The following is a 12,777-nucleotide window of genomic DNA, read 5'->3' as shown; positions in this document are numbered from 1 at the left end:
AAGAAATTGAAGAAGCCACCTGATGTTGACCTGTGGATCTAAGTATACCCACATCTGCCTGCACACAGGAAAACTCACACACGCACACACACACACACACACACACACACACACACACACACAGAGAGAGAGAGAGAGAGAGAGAGAGAGAGAGAGAGTACTTCCCACTACAATATGCTAATATCTCGAAAAAGCAATGTTTTCATTTCAAGGCTGAATTTCTCCAGTAGGGATCACATAGTCCCATAAAGTTCCTAAGAGATCCACACCACATGCAGACTCTGAAACTGTGCCTATTTCTAGCACTAACCATGCCAAACTACCCAGCGGACAATCGCTTCACTAAGCTAAAGGTAGATGCGCCCTGGGAGTTAAGACCTTTCTCCTTTCAGGAACAACAACAACAACAACAACAACAACAAAAGACCCAAAACAAAACAAAACAAAAAAGTCATTTAGAAGAAGGTAAAACTGTAAAAACCACCACTGATGCAACACACACCTTCTAAACTAAACACAAAACATCAGGGCTGAAAGCATTTTAATCATTATTTTTAGGTACATAACCACTGGCTTGCCCCAGCTTACCAAAAGATAGTTAAACATTAATATGTTACCCATGGACACATACATTCAATACACACACACACACACACACACACACACACACACACACACACACACACACACTCATTTCCAAGTAGGATTTATCTGTCAGCCCCAGCAATTTCTTTCCACCACCCAACCTGATGTCAAAACCTCTCGGAAAATTTGCAGCTCTGAACATTTTAAGCAAAACAGCGAAACAAAACAAAATGGTAGCAGTTTTTCCTCTATCATGATTTTTTAGGCCGTTGCTTTCTCTGTCCTCCTGAAAACTTTCTTTGCCTTAACTGGATGGGGACATCTTTTCTCTTTGTGTTTTCGTGGCTGTGTTTTATTGGACTCCATCGACCAAGCCTGAAGAATAGAAACACTGATATTGTGAAGCAAACAACAGAATTGCCGACAGAGATCTCACACAGTGGATACACCTTGAGAGTTTGCCAGCCTGGGCCTGCCAAAGTCGAGGGGTAAACGTCAGATAAGGATCTGAGCTCTTGGGTGTTTAACTGAACCGAACCTCCCAACCTTTTTGAGGTTTGCCGATGACTAGTAATTATATTGTCATTTAACAAAAGTATCTGCATTAAACCACAGATGTTAAGTTAATGGTTAAGTTCACATCCATTTTACACACACACACACACACACACACACACAAAGTGAGCATTGACAGAGCACCCAGGGTCTCCATGGGATGGAAAGTAATGTAGGTTAGAGACTATAACTCAGTGGCTAAATGCTACCTGTCAGGTTGGGAAGTTATGCTAATGTGGGATGTTTTACTTCTCTCCAGTGCAGAGAGGTCACAGGGAGGAGGCACAGATGTGTAACTTAATGGAAACACTGAGAAAACCCCAAAGCACACGCTCATCACTGCGCAAATCTTGAAGAAAGTGATTCCGTGTAAGGCAGGCTTTTAATCATCTCTGTCTAAGGTAAAGGCCAAACTCATGGGTTTCCAGGGGAGGTAGCAGAAAAACCTGAGGACTCACCCTTAGACTCTGCACCCAGGACCCTTTCTTCAAAGTTCTTTTCATTTTGACTAAAGCAAGTACAGGATAAAGTGACTTGTCAATTCTCAAGTGACTTGTCAGTTCTCTCACGTAGGAAGTGTGTAATAGGTGGCAGGGTGAGGGGGCGGGCCCATGACTCCTTCCTATAAGAAATGGTATTAAGGGCAACTTAATAAATAGACTTTATAAATGTCTTACAGATAGATCACTCTCCTCCCATAATATGTTGCCAATTGGGTGCATGCTAATTGTCAAAATAATTTTTATAATAATATTTGTCAAAAAATTTCTTAGTATTTTTCTGTGTTGTTTATAATGTATGCATATGTCATGTCTGTGCAAATATGTGCACATGCCCATGGTATATACATGTGTGTACCTGTGTATATCTGTGTGTGCATGTGTATGTTTATATGCATGTATGTTTATATTTGTGTGTTCGTGTGTGTGTGTGTGTGTGTGTGTGTGTGTGCCTATGTGCAACTGTGTGTGTGGGCATATATGTGTTTATGTGTGATTGTATGTGTCTGCCTGTGCACATCTGCATGTGTGTTTGTGTGTGTGTGTTCATATGTGTGTGTTTGAGTATGTGTGTGCCTGTATACATCTGTGTGTGTGCATGTGTGTGTATGTGTGCCTGTGTGCATCTGTGTGTGTGCATGTATGTGTGTGTGTGCACTCACACATGTGCACTCAACTGTGGGTGCCTTCAGGGACCAAAAATGACTCCTATGAGTCTTCCTCACTTGCTCTCCACCTTATTTTTCACAGCTTTTCTTACTGCAACAGGACTTCGGCATTTCTGCAATGCTGGCAGCCAGTGAGCTCCCAGAATCTGCTATCTCTGTGCCCTCAGTGCTGCGTTACACTGAAGGCTACCATGCCTACCTTGTACATGGCTGCTGGAGATGCAAACTCATACTTGCAGAGAAAGCACTCTTCCCACAGATCACTACCCCAGTATCTAAATACAGAATAAACTTAAAGTTTACATAATTAATATTTCTGTGAAAAGTATATAAGCAAACTTGCAGCCCTTGATTTAAAAGATATTGCTGAAAACTTAGGTTATTTTTTAAATCAGAGATGAGAGCTATCTACCAAGAAGAAAACAGAAATATGTGGAGTGATCTTTAATCCAAAAGGAGACAAAGGTTCTCAGTATCGCCACAGTAGAGCCTGACCCAGAAGACGACCTCTTAAATGTCATGGATTATAAACACCATCAAACTAGGATCAGAATTCAAAACCAAAGTGAAAAGGAGTATTCAAAGTCAAGGGGAGCTCGGGAGGGACAGAGTCATCGTGTTCTAACTCTAGTAGGACTGGCCCTGACCTCAGCATGCTTTAGGAAAGAAGGGTGGAAGTGAAGACCAGAAAGTTACTCCTGCATGGTTTAATTAGCATCCATTAACTGCACTCAAGTCTCCTCAGCCCAGTCCTGACCATCATTGTCTAGTGTTCAAGACTAGAAAGGACAGTGTCACCTTCCCAGAAGTTTTTGGAAGTTTGGACTTTGCAAGTTGTGTGCCAAAATCCTTAATGGTTTTAGTGATGCTGAGAGCCCCGTTGTATCTCCCTAAGGCCCACTTTGTCACGTTCAGGTCAACCAACAACTGGAGCTTCTGCCTCCACCACACATGGATCCTCCCTCCTAGCCACGCCCTAAACACTGACTCTGGGCTGCAGGAGTTCCAAGAAGTCTGAGTCCATGTCCTTGTATACAGGTCTCAGGGCTTTCCTTGCTAACTCCCTCCATAGTCTTACACGTTCATAGTCCCATCTATGTGCCCTCCGAGGGCTTAATCAGAAATCCCATCCCATGAACCCATTCCTGATCTATATTGCCAGCTAAACAGGGAGGACATAACCTACTGGTTTGTCCCAGCAGAATAATGGATGCTTGAATGCTAACTGCATATCTAATACTTGCCTTTAAATGTAATGGGTCTTCCATTGTCCTCTCTGATACACTCAACTTTCTTTTTATGTGCCCAGTTCTATTTTCTCTTTACACCCTTCTGGGACACTTGACACTAAATGGCTGCCACCGCGCCTTCGAAAGGTCACTGAACTTTACTGCCCACGTATTTATTTATTTTCTTTGGGAATACCAATACAATTCAACGAAGGCACTTCAAGTTACCAAATGCAATGACCTTCACCTCCTTTGCGCCGAGAGTGACACTTGGCTAATGATCTGCTTGGTTGGGTTTGCACAGTGCTTGCTTTAAAGACTGGGGGAGGGCAGTGAGTGGGGAGACTGGCTTCCAGGACACCCATGTCCTCAGAAACCAATCCCCAGAGGCTCCAGCTTTGGGCATTAGTAGCCTGACACCCCAGCACACTTGACAATAAAATCTATTGTGGTGCCAGTCAGCAGGGTGGAAGAAATTTGAAAATCAGTCTAGAAATTCAGGAAGCAATGGAATCAATGTAACCGAAGCTCAAAATGCTCCCAAGGGTATTTCACATTGTCTTTTAAAGAAGAACAATCCGGTTGACTCCAGCAAGGCCACGCAAAAGTGACTTTTGTGGCAAAGAAGAAGCAAATCAGCTCAAATACATCTCTCTGCAAAAGTAGTTAGAAAAAAAAATCAATCTATAGTTAAACTTAGTATATATGTCAGAAGTAGACATTCTTATGAAGAGAAAATGATAAAAAAAATTTTTTTCTTCCAATTTCCACCAAAAATCTAGCTAACCTTTTTTTGGTTTCATGTTAAAGCCATTGCTTTCAGTGGGGTTTATTGTCACAGCTTTCCGATGGCTCTTACTTGGAAAGCTGCACATCCAGAAGGTGGGTGGAGGGAGATCATGCATTCAAGGTTATCTTTGAGGCTGACCAAAATTGCTCATCAATCAGAGGCCTCATAAAGCAAAACCAAACAAACAAAAACAAGAATGAAAATGGACGAAGAAGCTAAAGCACATGGTTACCACATAAGCCAGAAACTTCTAGAACAGTGGCTCTCAGCCTTCCTAATGCTGCAACCCTTTTATACAGTTCTTCATGTGGTGACCCCCAACCATTAAAAAAAGTTACTGCCGCTTCATAACTATAATTTTGCTACTGCTGTGAATCATAATGCGAATACCCGATATGCAGCCTGTTTCTTTAAAGTGAACATAGACATGGGACTCAATGACTTCCTAGTGACTTTTCAAAAATCAGCCCCAATTAAGTATCTCCCACTTTTTGAAAGGAAATGACGTCATTCGAAACCACATAACTCAAAAAGAAATATGAGAAAGAAATTATTGGCTGGAGTTTAATGACATGTGTACTTAGTCTGGGAAGGATGACTGACTGTCTCAGGAATGCATGGTACTAGGTGCTTCTTACACCTAAAAGACAACAACAACAACAAACAACAAACAAACCAACAACAATAACAAAAAAAACCAACCTATGTCCAAGAAAGACTGGATTTCTTAGGAATGAAAATGGAGGTATTTTCTTTAGCTTGTAAAAAGAAATGTAGAAATGCAAGAAAATGTCCCAGAAAGAATAACAAAGACAGCACATAACCTTGAGAATTAATGTCTTCAATGGCACTGCCAAAGCTGAATGTGTCTTTCGTCTGAAGAGATAATTAAGGATCGAGTGGGACTTCAACGTTCTTCCATTCCGTCAGCATACCATGGTCACTGACTAAGCTTAGGAGCAATTATCAAGAGGTGAGTGTTGTGCCTATGGTTGTCATCCCAGCCTTGGGTAGCTGAGAACATGAGAATTATGAGTTCAAAGACAGCTTATGCTATAGAATAAGAGTAGAGCCTACCTCAAAAAAATTAATTTAAATACCTATGTCTATGGAATCGCAAATGGAGAACAAGAATTCTCTCACTGGGGCAAGGGGATGAGCACAAAGGTTCAGAAGGAAGAACCTAAGCACTGTAGAAGAATGGGACATAGAAGACTTCTTAGAGCCCACAAGCTCTCCCTAGAGAAACTACTGAGACACTTGTTCCTGAGTCCTTTGAACATTAATTCCAAGATTTATGATATTGAGGAATCTCTCCTCTGTCCTTAAAACTCATATTATCACTTCTGAGGAGATTGACTTGAGAGAACCTGAAAACATGAGTAACATACTCAATCATTCGTTCATTTGTTTGTTTGTTTCCTTATTGCATTTCCCATTGTTTCTGGCAATGCTGGGGGTTGAATTTAGGGTCTCCTGCATGCTAGGCTAAGGCTCTACCACTGAGCCCCAGCTCTTGTTTCGTTCTAAGAAACAAAAGGAGAGTCAGAAATCTGGGCCTCTCTCCTGGATGTGGTTCTAACCATGTGTATAATTCAAGGCCCTGCTAAGCATGTGCCGTATCAGTGTCCTTCCCTCCAAAATGTCTGCCCTTAAAAGGGCAACTGTGAAACAGTAGTATTACATGAATTGTATACAATGCCTATGATACTGTTAGAATAACAGCTAGACCAGGCAAGGGCATAAATGGATAGAAATTTCAAATGTTCTTGTCCAAGGAAAACTCACTTTCTGTACTCACATTACAAACACAGAGCCCACAATCCACATGACACAAATCTATCACTACTGCACACTCATTGTGACAGTCAGCATTTTCTTCCTAAACTAGAAAGTCACCATCATGAACTAGAATATACTACAGTGTAGTGGGATCTAATCATATGGAATCAATGCAATAACTAAATAAAATAAACAGATAATGGCCACTCACAGACACAGAGTTACAATGTATCATGTCAAGGAATCAACTAAACGATAGACTTAACACAGAGCTGAAAGACGGATTTGAAACAAATAGGAGCCCTGGCTAGGGAAGTCTCTCTCTTACTGTTTGTTCATTCATCTGTCTTAGGTTTTTAAGCAGAATTTCATGTTGAACTGGGAACCCAGTCATTTTATGATTCACCCCGCCTAATTGGTGAAACCTGTCTAGTGTTCGTGTTTATAAACCCAACAATGACCATTCTCCACCAGGATGAAGGGTTTCACAATGTCACTCACAGCTACCTCTGTCCTTTAAAGTCCCTCAGTAAGGGAGCAGGAGGTGTTCTGAGCAGAATGAAGAAGTCCAGGTTCCAGGGAACAGAGAAATTCTGACTGGGATGGGAGCCACTGTCTCCAGATAATTAACTCGAACTGTAAAAATAAGACATCACTTGCTTAATACAGATCTTAGAAAGCTATGCAGACTGGAGGTTTAGTTACAGGGTACCTGGGCAGAGGAAATTCCATTTAAAAATATAAGATAATTTTAATTATGGTCTGGAGTTTGGAATGTAGGTGTTCTATGATTTCTAATCTCCCAGTCCTGCCACGGACAGTTTCCTTGTCTCCTGTCTGTCTGGCAGAAGCAGGAAATACCTTCATAGAAAGCCAGGCCTCTAGGTCAGAGGTGAATCTCTGTCTCTAACCTTCCGAGTTCCGTCCCGTTTTCCGGGATTTTAGTATCTTCTTCCGCCTGCCTCAGGCACCCTGCCTGCCTACACACTCCCTTCATAAGGAAGAAAGCTCGACATAAAGTTGAGATTTGACCCTAGATTTAGTTTCCCCCAAGGATTTACGCTAGATCATCGTCTGGTGACGTGTCCACCATGCAGACAGCATTGTAAGACGAGGCACCCCACCCCAGTGACTGACAGGACTGCGCTCAAGCTTCTCCCAAGGAACTGCACTGAGCTAGAGAAAATGGGCTCTCAGGAGTTCGCAACTTCCTTCCCGGGGGACAGCCCATACTCAGGCCCTGATGGTACAGGGTCATCCCGACTGTTCATATTTCAGGCTCAGAACTTCTGAGGTGGGTGGCTGAGGACTGTGTTCTCCCTCTGTCCCTTCCTATTTCCGTCTTGTCCACGGTGGGTGCTTATCACAAAGGCATTCCACGAGACTTCTCCAACACCCTCGCCCACGTCTCAGAGTCTCAGTGAATCATTTGGCATGCCACCTTTACTTTTCTTATGACCCAAAATGTCCCACCAGCACTCAGCATATATCACTATTATACCAGAATTAAAACTGCCCATTTAATTTATAAAAATTAAACCAACCCCTAATTTCACCACAATAGACCATGTATTGGCAACATTCACAATGAGGAAAAGATAATAGGTATTTTAATAACTGTAGGTCACACAATCTGTTGTCACTGACTCAACCCAGCTGTTATACTACATTTTTAATATGTGAGAAAACAGATATCACTTTATCCCAACCAAATTTTATTTAGAAGTAGTTGGAAGGGTAGATCCCCCCCCCCCACATAATTGTTGGTGAACTCTGAATTCATGGTTAGCAAGCAGTACTAGAGACACTGCCCAGTGCTTAAGAGTACACGCTGCTCTTGTAGAAGACCTGAGTTCAGTTTCCAGCACATACATAGGGCACACCACGATCACTTAGACCTCCAGCTCCAGGTGATTCAATGTCCTCCTCATGGTTAGGGTGTACGTTTCCTCCTTGTAGGGATTCCAATGTTCTGACTACTTCTATTTTTGCACTACCTTCTACTAGAACCTCAATATTCTCTATTTTTCCATTTTATCATGGAAAATGAGTAATAGAGTTGGCCTGGGTATAAGATATGCAGCTTCTAACTTACAACTTACTAAAAACACCCAATCATATGTGAACACATCAGTATGACAGAATTGGGAGGTCTGGAAGCATTTTCAGCAAGGCAGTGGCCTCTTGGTAGTCCTTCCATATCACCAGAGGAACACCAATATAAAGTGAGCACATATTTGTCTCCAGTGTAGAAGGGAAATCACTCCATTTTAAAGCAAACATTGCTAAGCATATGTTTCTGTTCACTTCTGTCTTTGTCCTAAGGGTATGTAGAGTTTTCTGAAATACACCATCCATTTATTTTTTTTTTCATGGAAAATTAACCAATGAGTCAAAGACATATGCACTAGCTCTATAAACATAATATCTGTCTAGATTAATCCAGCAAACATGCAAATGTAAAGTCATCACGGTGACTGGACAAGTTCTTACTAACTTGCAAATGGGAGTGGGGGGCATTCAGAAAGACTCAGCTAAGTCGTACATGAAGTAATGATTGAAAAGAATGAATTAAAAAAAGATGGAAGGGGGAAAAGTACCTCAGAAAAAGGAATCCACACTTGTGGTCTGGCAGCAATGAGAACCTATTGTGATTTAAGCAAAGTTGCTCTATGGAAAGAAGGCTCTAGTTCTACTGTGGAAAATAACTGAGAGAGTTCTTGATGACCAATCAGAAGGTCAACACAGTCATCTATGACGGAGAGGACAGGAGACTGCAGACATGGAAAGCAAGGGACAGATCTCCTGATACACAGACTTCATCAAAAGGATGTGACAGCGTAGGCCGTATGAGAAGAGTCAAGAAGAGATAAGAGAACAAGAAATCTAAGAAGGAGAGCGGACCTGAGAAAATAGCATCAGTAGATCTTTTCATGTACAGGTGATCAAAAAATTAAAAACAATAACCATTGGCTTTAACCATGCAGTGGCACTTTCATGGATGACGGAGAGCAAAAGAAATGGTAACAATAAAGACAAATAACCGTTTAAAGAAAATACTGTGGAGCCTAAAGAAACTCAAGCAAAAGATTTTGGAACATTGAAGGAAGCAAGTACACTGGAAAATAGAAAGAGCCTTCTAGATATGGAGATGTTGGGTATATGGCAAGATAAAAGAATGGGCCATCGAGAAGGTCACTTTCCCAAAAGGATGGGAAGGGGTTGGGTGTGAAGTAATGGTAGCAGTATTGAAGGGCTAGCCCCAAGGAACAGAAAGAGGGAAGACGTCATGGATGCAGGCCAAAACAAGCAAACAACCAAAAGAAGCCATCACATTTTCCATGTCCGGAACACCTGAAAGTTGAAGGAGTTCCCATCTGATAGCGTTTATTTTATTTATGACACAGGAGACGAGGTATTCAGCTGACAGATGAAGCAAGAAGGGTCAGAGTAGTGGGAAGAGAGGGGTCAGATGTTTCAACGGTAGAGAGCATTTGAAGGAGACATTGTGGAAACTGAGGAACCTAGTTAATCCAGAAACACGATTAGACGGCAGAGCTCTGATATCCCATTCGACCTGTGACATGAATTTAGAGCGACACCCAAACGCCTTATCATTTCAATTTTAAAACCAGAACGTCTGAGTTCTAGATTCCTCGACCATGATTCTTTTTGACCAATCCATCTCTCCTATTAAAAAGAGAGTACAAGGGGGTTGAGGATTTAGCTCAGCGGTAGAGCGCTTGCCTAGCAAGCGCAAGGCCCTGAGTTCGGTCCCCAGCTCCGAAAAAAAAAGAAAAAAAAAAAGAAAAAAGAAAAAAGAGAGTACAGGATCTAACCTATGTTGAGCAATCACACAAATTAATAATTTCACACTTACAACCCCTTATGTGGTACTACATCTGTTTTATGAAGAGAGAACAAAAGATCACATTTGTGAACCGTGGGTTAAAATCAAAAGCAGACTCTGCACCTGTTAGGTTATTTGCTGTGGTCCTCTCAGAGAACAGAACATGAAGCCAACCCCACCTGCCACTCCCAAAGAAGCATCAAACCATCTGCTTCCAAAGGTTCCCAAAGCTTCCAAGTTAATGATGTACTAGCTGCTGTGCTCAGCTTAAGGCCAAAGGATTAAACAAGTCATCCCTTTTCTTGGTATCACCCACACTTTAAACCGGAAGACTGTGTCTACCCAACCGCCACATTCCACATAGTAACCCAACTTCATTGTGTTAAGCTGAGCAGTAGCTTTGACAGTCTAACAGACGGTGGTGGGATATTTTCATAAATCAGAGCCTAAGAATGGCAACGATGTATCACTGTCAGTGCACCAACCCCCTTTCCCCTCCAAGTAAGGCTTCGGAATGATAGGCCTCGTATTGGTTTCCTAAGGAAATTAGGTAAAATTGTACTAAATCCAAAATCACCAGTAATCTGTTCTAGATCTAACATGGTCTCCGTGGGGCTGAGAGCAATACACAGGAGACTCTAGCTCGGTGCTTCTCCTTCATGATGATGAGAAGCTCTTAATTACAGAAAAAACATCTGATTGTGCATGAAGAGTGATTCCCTCTCCAATCCATTTCAGTACAGACACATCTAGATTTCAACATGATCAACGGTTTTTTCATAGACCTATGGATAACACACGTTTCACTTGGTGATGTTAAAATACTGTCTACGATACTGAGACATACGGTCCTCTCAAGAACTCCATCACCCTTACCCACTCACTGAGATCCTTCTCCTCCGAGCTTACCTTTGAGTTCCAATTGTTGAAATACAATCTTGTGATGTTCGTATCTTGGTAACTAGATAAAAACCGAAGGCTAGCCCTGACACTCAGCCCACAACATCCTAAGGGTTTTTTACGTTTCCCAAGAACCTGGACATGGTCATTCTTGCCTAACACTCATAGTTCAGAGATGAAACAACAAGAGAGCTAGAAAACTAGACTCACTTGTCCAAAACCACACTACCAGCTAGGCAGTGGGCATAGAGCAGCAGTCCTCTTTGTACTGCTGAGAAGACTTCTGCTCTAAACAGGGAGTGGCAATTGAACTCGAAAGGATCGACTAGTAATTCAGGACTCTGAAAATGACTCTAAGGAAATTAAAGAGAAAACTTAGAAATGGAAAGAAACAATAAAAGTCAAATGTCTCTTCCTGACCCAACAGCTTAAAAGAAGCAAGATGTTAGTGTGCTGCTGTTGCCGCTGCTACTGCTAACATCACTGCCGCTGCTGCTCTGGGCTGGGAGATCAAGAGCCCTACACTCAAACAGCTCACGCTCCATGTTCTCTGAAAGGAATTGGTCAGAGGAAGGAAAGCAAAACGCTTTCTCTTGTGCTTTTACAAATGAAACTTCTACTTGCTTCTAATAACAAAAAGTGCACGAGGGGGAGTCTACCTCTGAAGCTACATTTTAAAAGCAGGGACACAGCCCTTCTACCATAGGACTAGCTAGCCTTGGACCGTTGGCCCTCAAAACTGACCTGCTAATCATGGCTTTGGTGCAACAGCAGCAAACGTCCTTTAAGAGCCCATTGATGATCTTCAGAAAGGTACTCAAAGTGTCGCTCATTTTAGAAATGATTTCCGGTGAAATCAGTGAGAAGTCATGCTCCAGCCCTTGCTGCCTGTAACCTCACCCCTTGTTTGCCACATTCAAATATGTCTTCATGAAATAAACTAAAGAGGTTTCACTCCATGGAGTCCAAACTTTGAAGTTGTTCATCCCCTCGAATTCAAACCTGAAAGCCCCTCCCACGGGTCACTTCAAATCCACCAAATGTAAACAGGATTGCACACTGGACCATTCACCACCTTGGAGTTCAAGCCCTCAACCAACATGCCCAAGGCTGGGTTGCTCTTCTTATTCTCTTTTCATCCTAATTCTAGATCTTCTAGTTCTTCATTCATTCATTCATTCATTCATTCATTCATTCATTCAGTTTTTGAAGGACCTCAACCTTATTTCCCATGAGGAATCAAAGGCAATCAAACCCATGGAAGTGCACAGAGGAAGACGGTTGCCAGTTGGGGAGAAGGAGCGAGTGGGAGTTGTTCAGGATGTCTAGACTTTCAGTTGAGGCAAGATGAGAAGATTCTAAAAGTCTGCTTACAATAGAATGCCTATAAGGAGCAGTCCTGTAAACTATCTTAAATCTACAAGGGCAGATTTCATACAATATGTCATTTTCCCAGTATGTTTTACATAAAGTCATTACTACCATCATCATCATTATTAGTGTGTGTGTGTGTGTGTGTGTGTGTGTGTGTGTGTGTGTGTGTTGAGAAAAGGCCTCATCCTGTAGGTCAGGATGGCCAAGAATTTACTTTGTAGCTCAAACTAGCCTTGAACTCAGCAATTCTCCTGCCTTGGTCTTCCAAGGGCTGAGATTGATGTAGTGTAGCCTTTTCTTCTTCTCTTTATTTTTTTAAAGATAAAATAATGAATTCTTACTTATTTTATGTATATGAGTACACTGTTGCTATCTTCAGACACACCAGAAGAGGGCATCAGATCCCATTACAGATGGTTGTGAGCCACTATGTGGTTACTGGGAATTGAACTTAGGAAAAGCAGTCAGTGCTCTTAACCACTGAGCCATTTCTCCGGCCTGAAAATAATGAATTCTTGCACAGTGATAAGTAGAGTGTCCAGAA

At 41.9% G+C, this 12,777-nt stretch overlaps 1 long non-coding RNA gene across 1 annotated transcript in view; it reads left to right on the top strand.

The window, feature by feature from the left end:
• The window catches only part of LOC102546657 (uncharacterized), a 41,452-nt gene extending 29,145 nt beyond the window's left edge, over nucleotides 1–12,307 (top strand). The window contains exons 3-4 of the long non-coding RNA XR_005495499.2: nucleotides 1,400–1,541; nucleotides 2,391–12,307. This is a non-coding gene — a long non-coding RNA (uncharacterized LOC102546657). The remainder of the gene's footprint in view (nucleotides 1–1,399; nucleotides 1,542–2,390) is intronic.
• The last annotated feature ends 470 nt before the right edge of the window (nucleotides 12,308–12,777 follow it).

This window comes from Rattus norvegicus, chromosome 17, assembly GCF_036323735.1.
Source record: "Rattus norvegicus strain BN/NHsdMcwi chromosome 17, GRCr8, whole genome shotgun sequence".
Lineage (NCBI taxonomy): Eukaryota > Metazoa > Chordata > Mammalia > Rodentia > Muridae > Rattus > Rattus norvegicus.
Note: the sequence above shows the minus strand (reverse complement) of the source record. Positions and strands in the feature narration are given on the sequence as shown.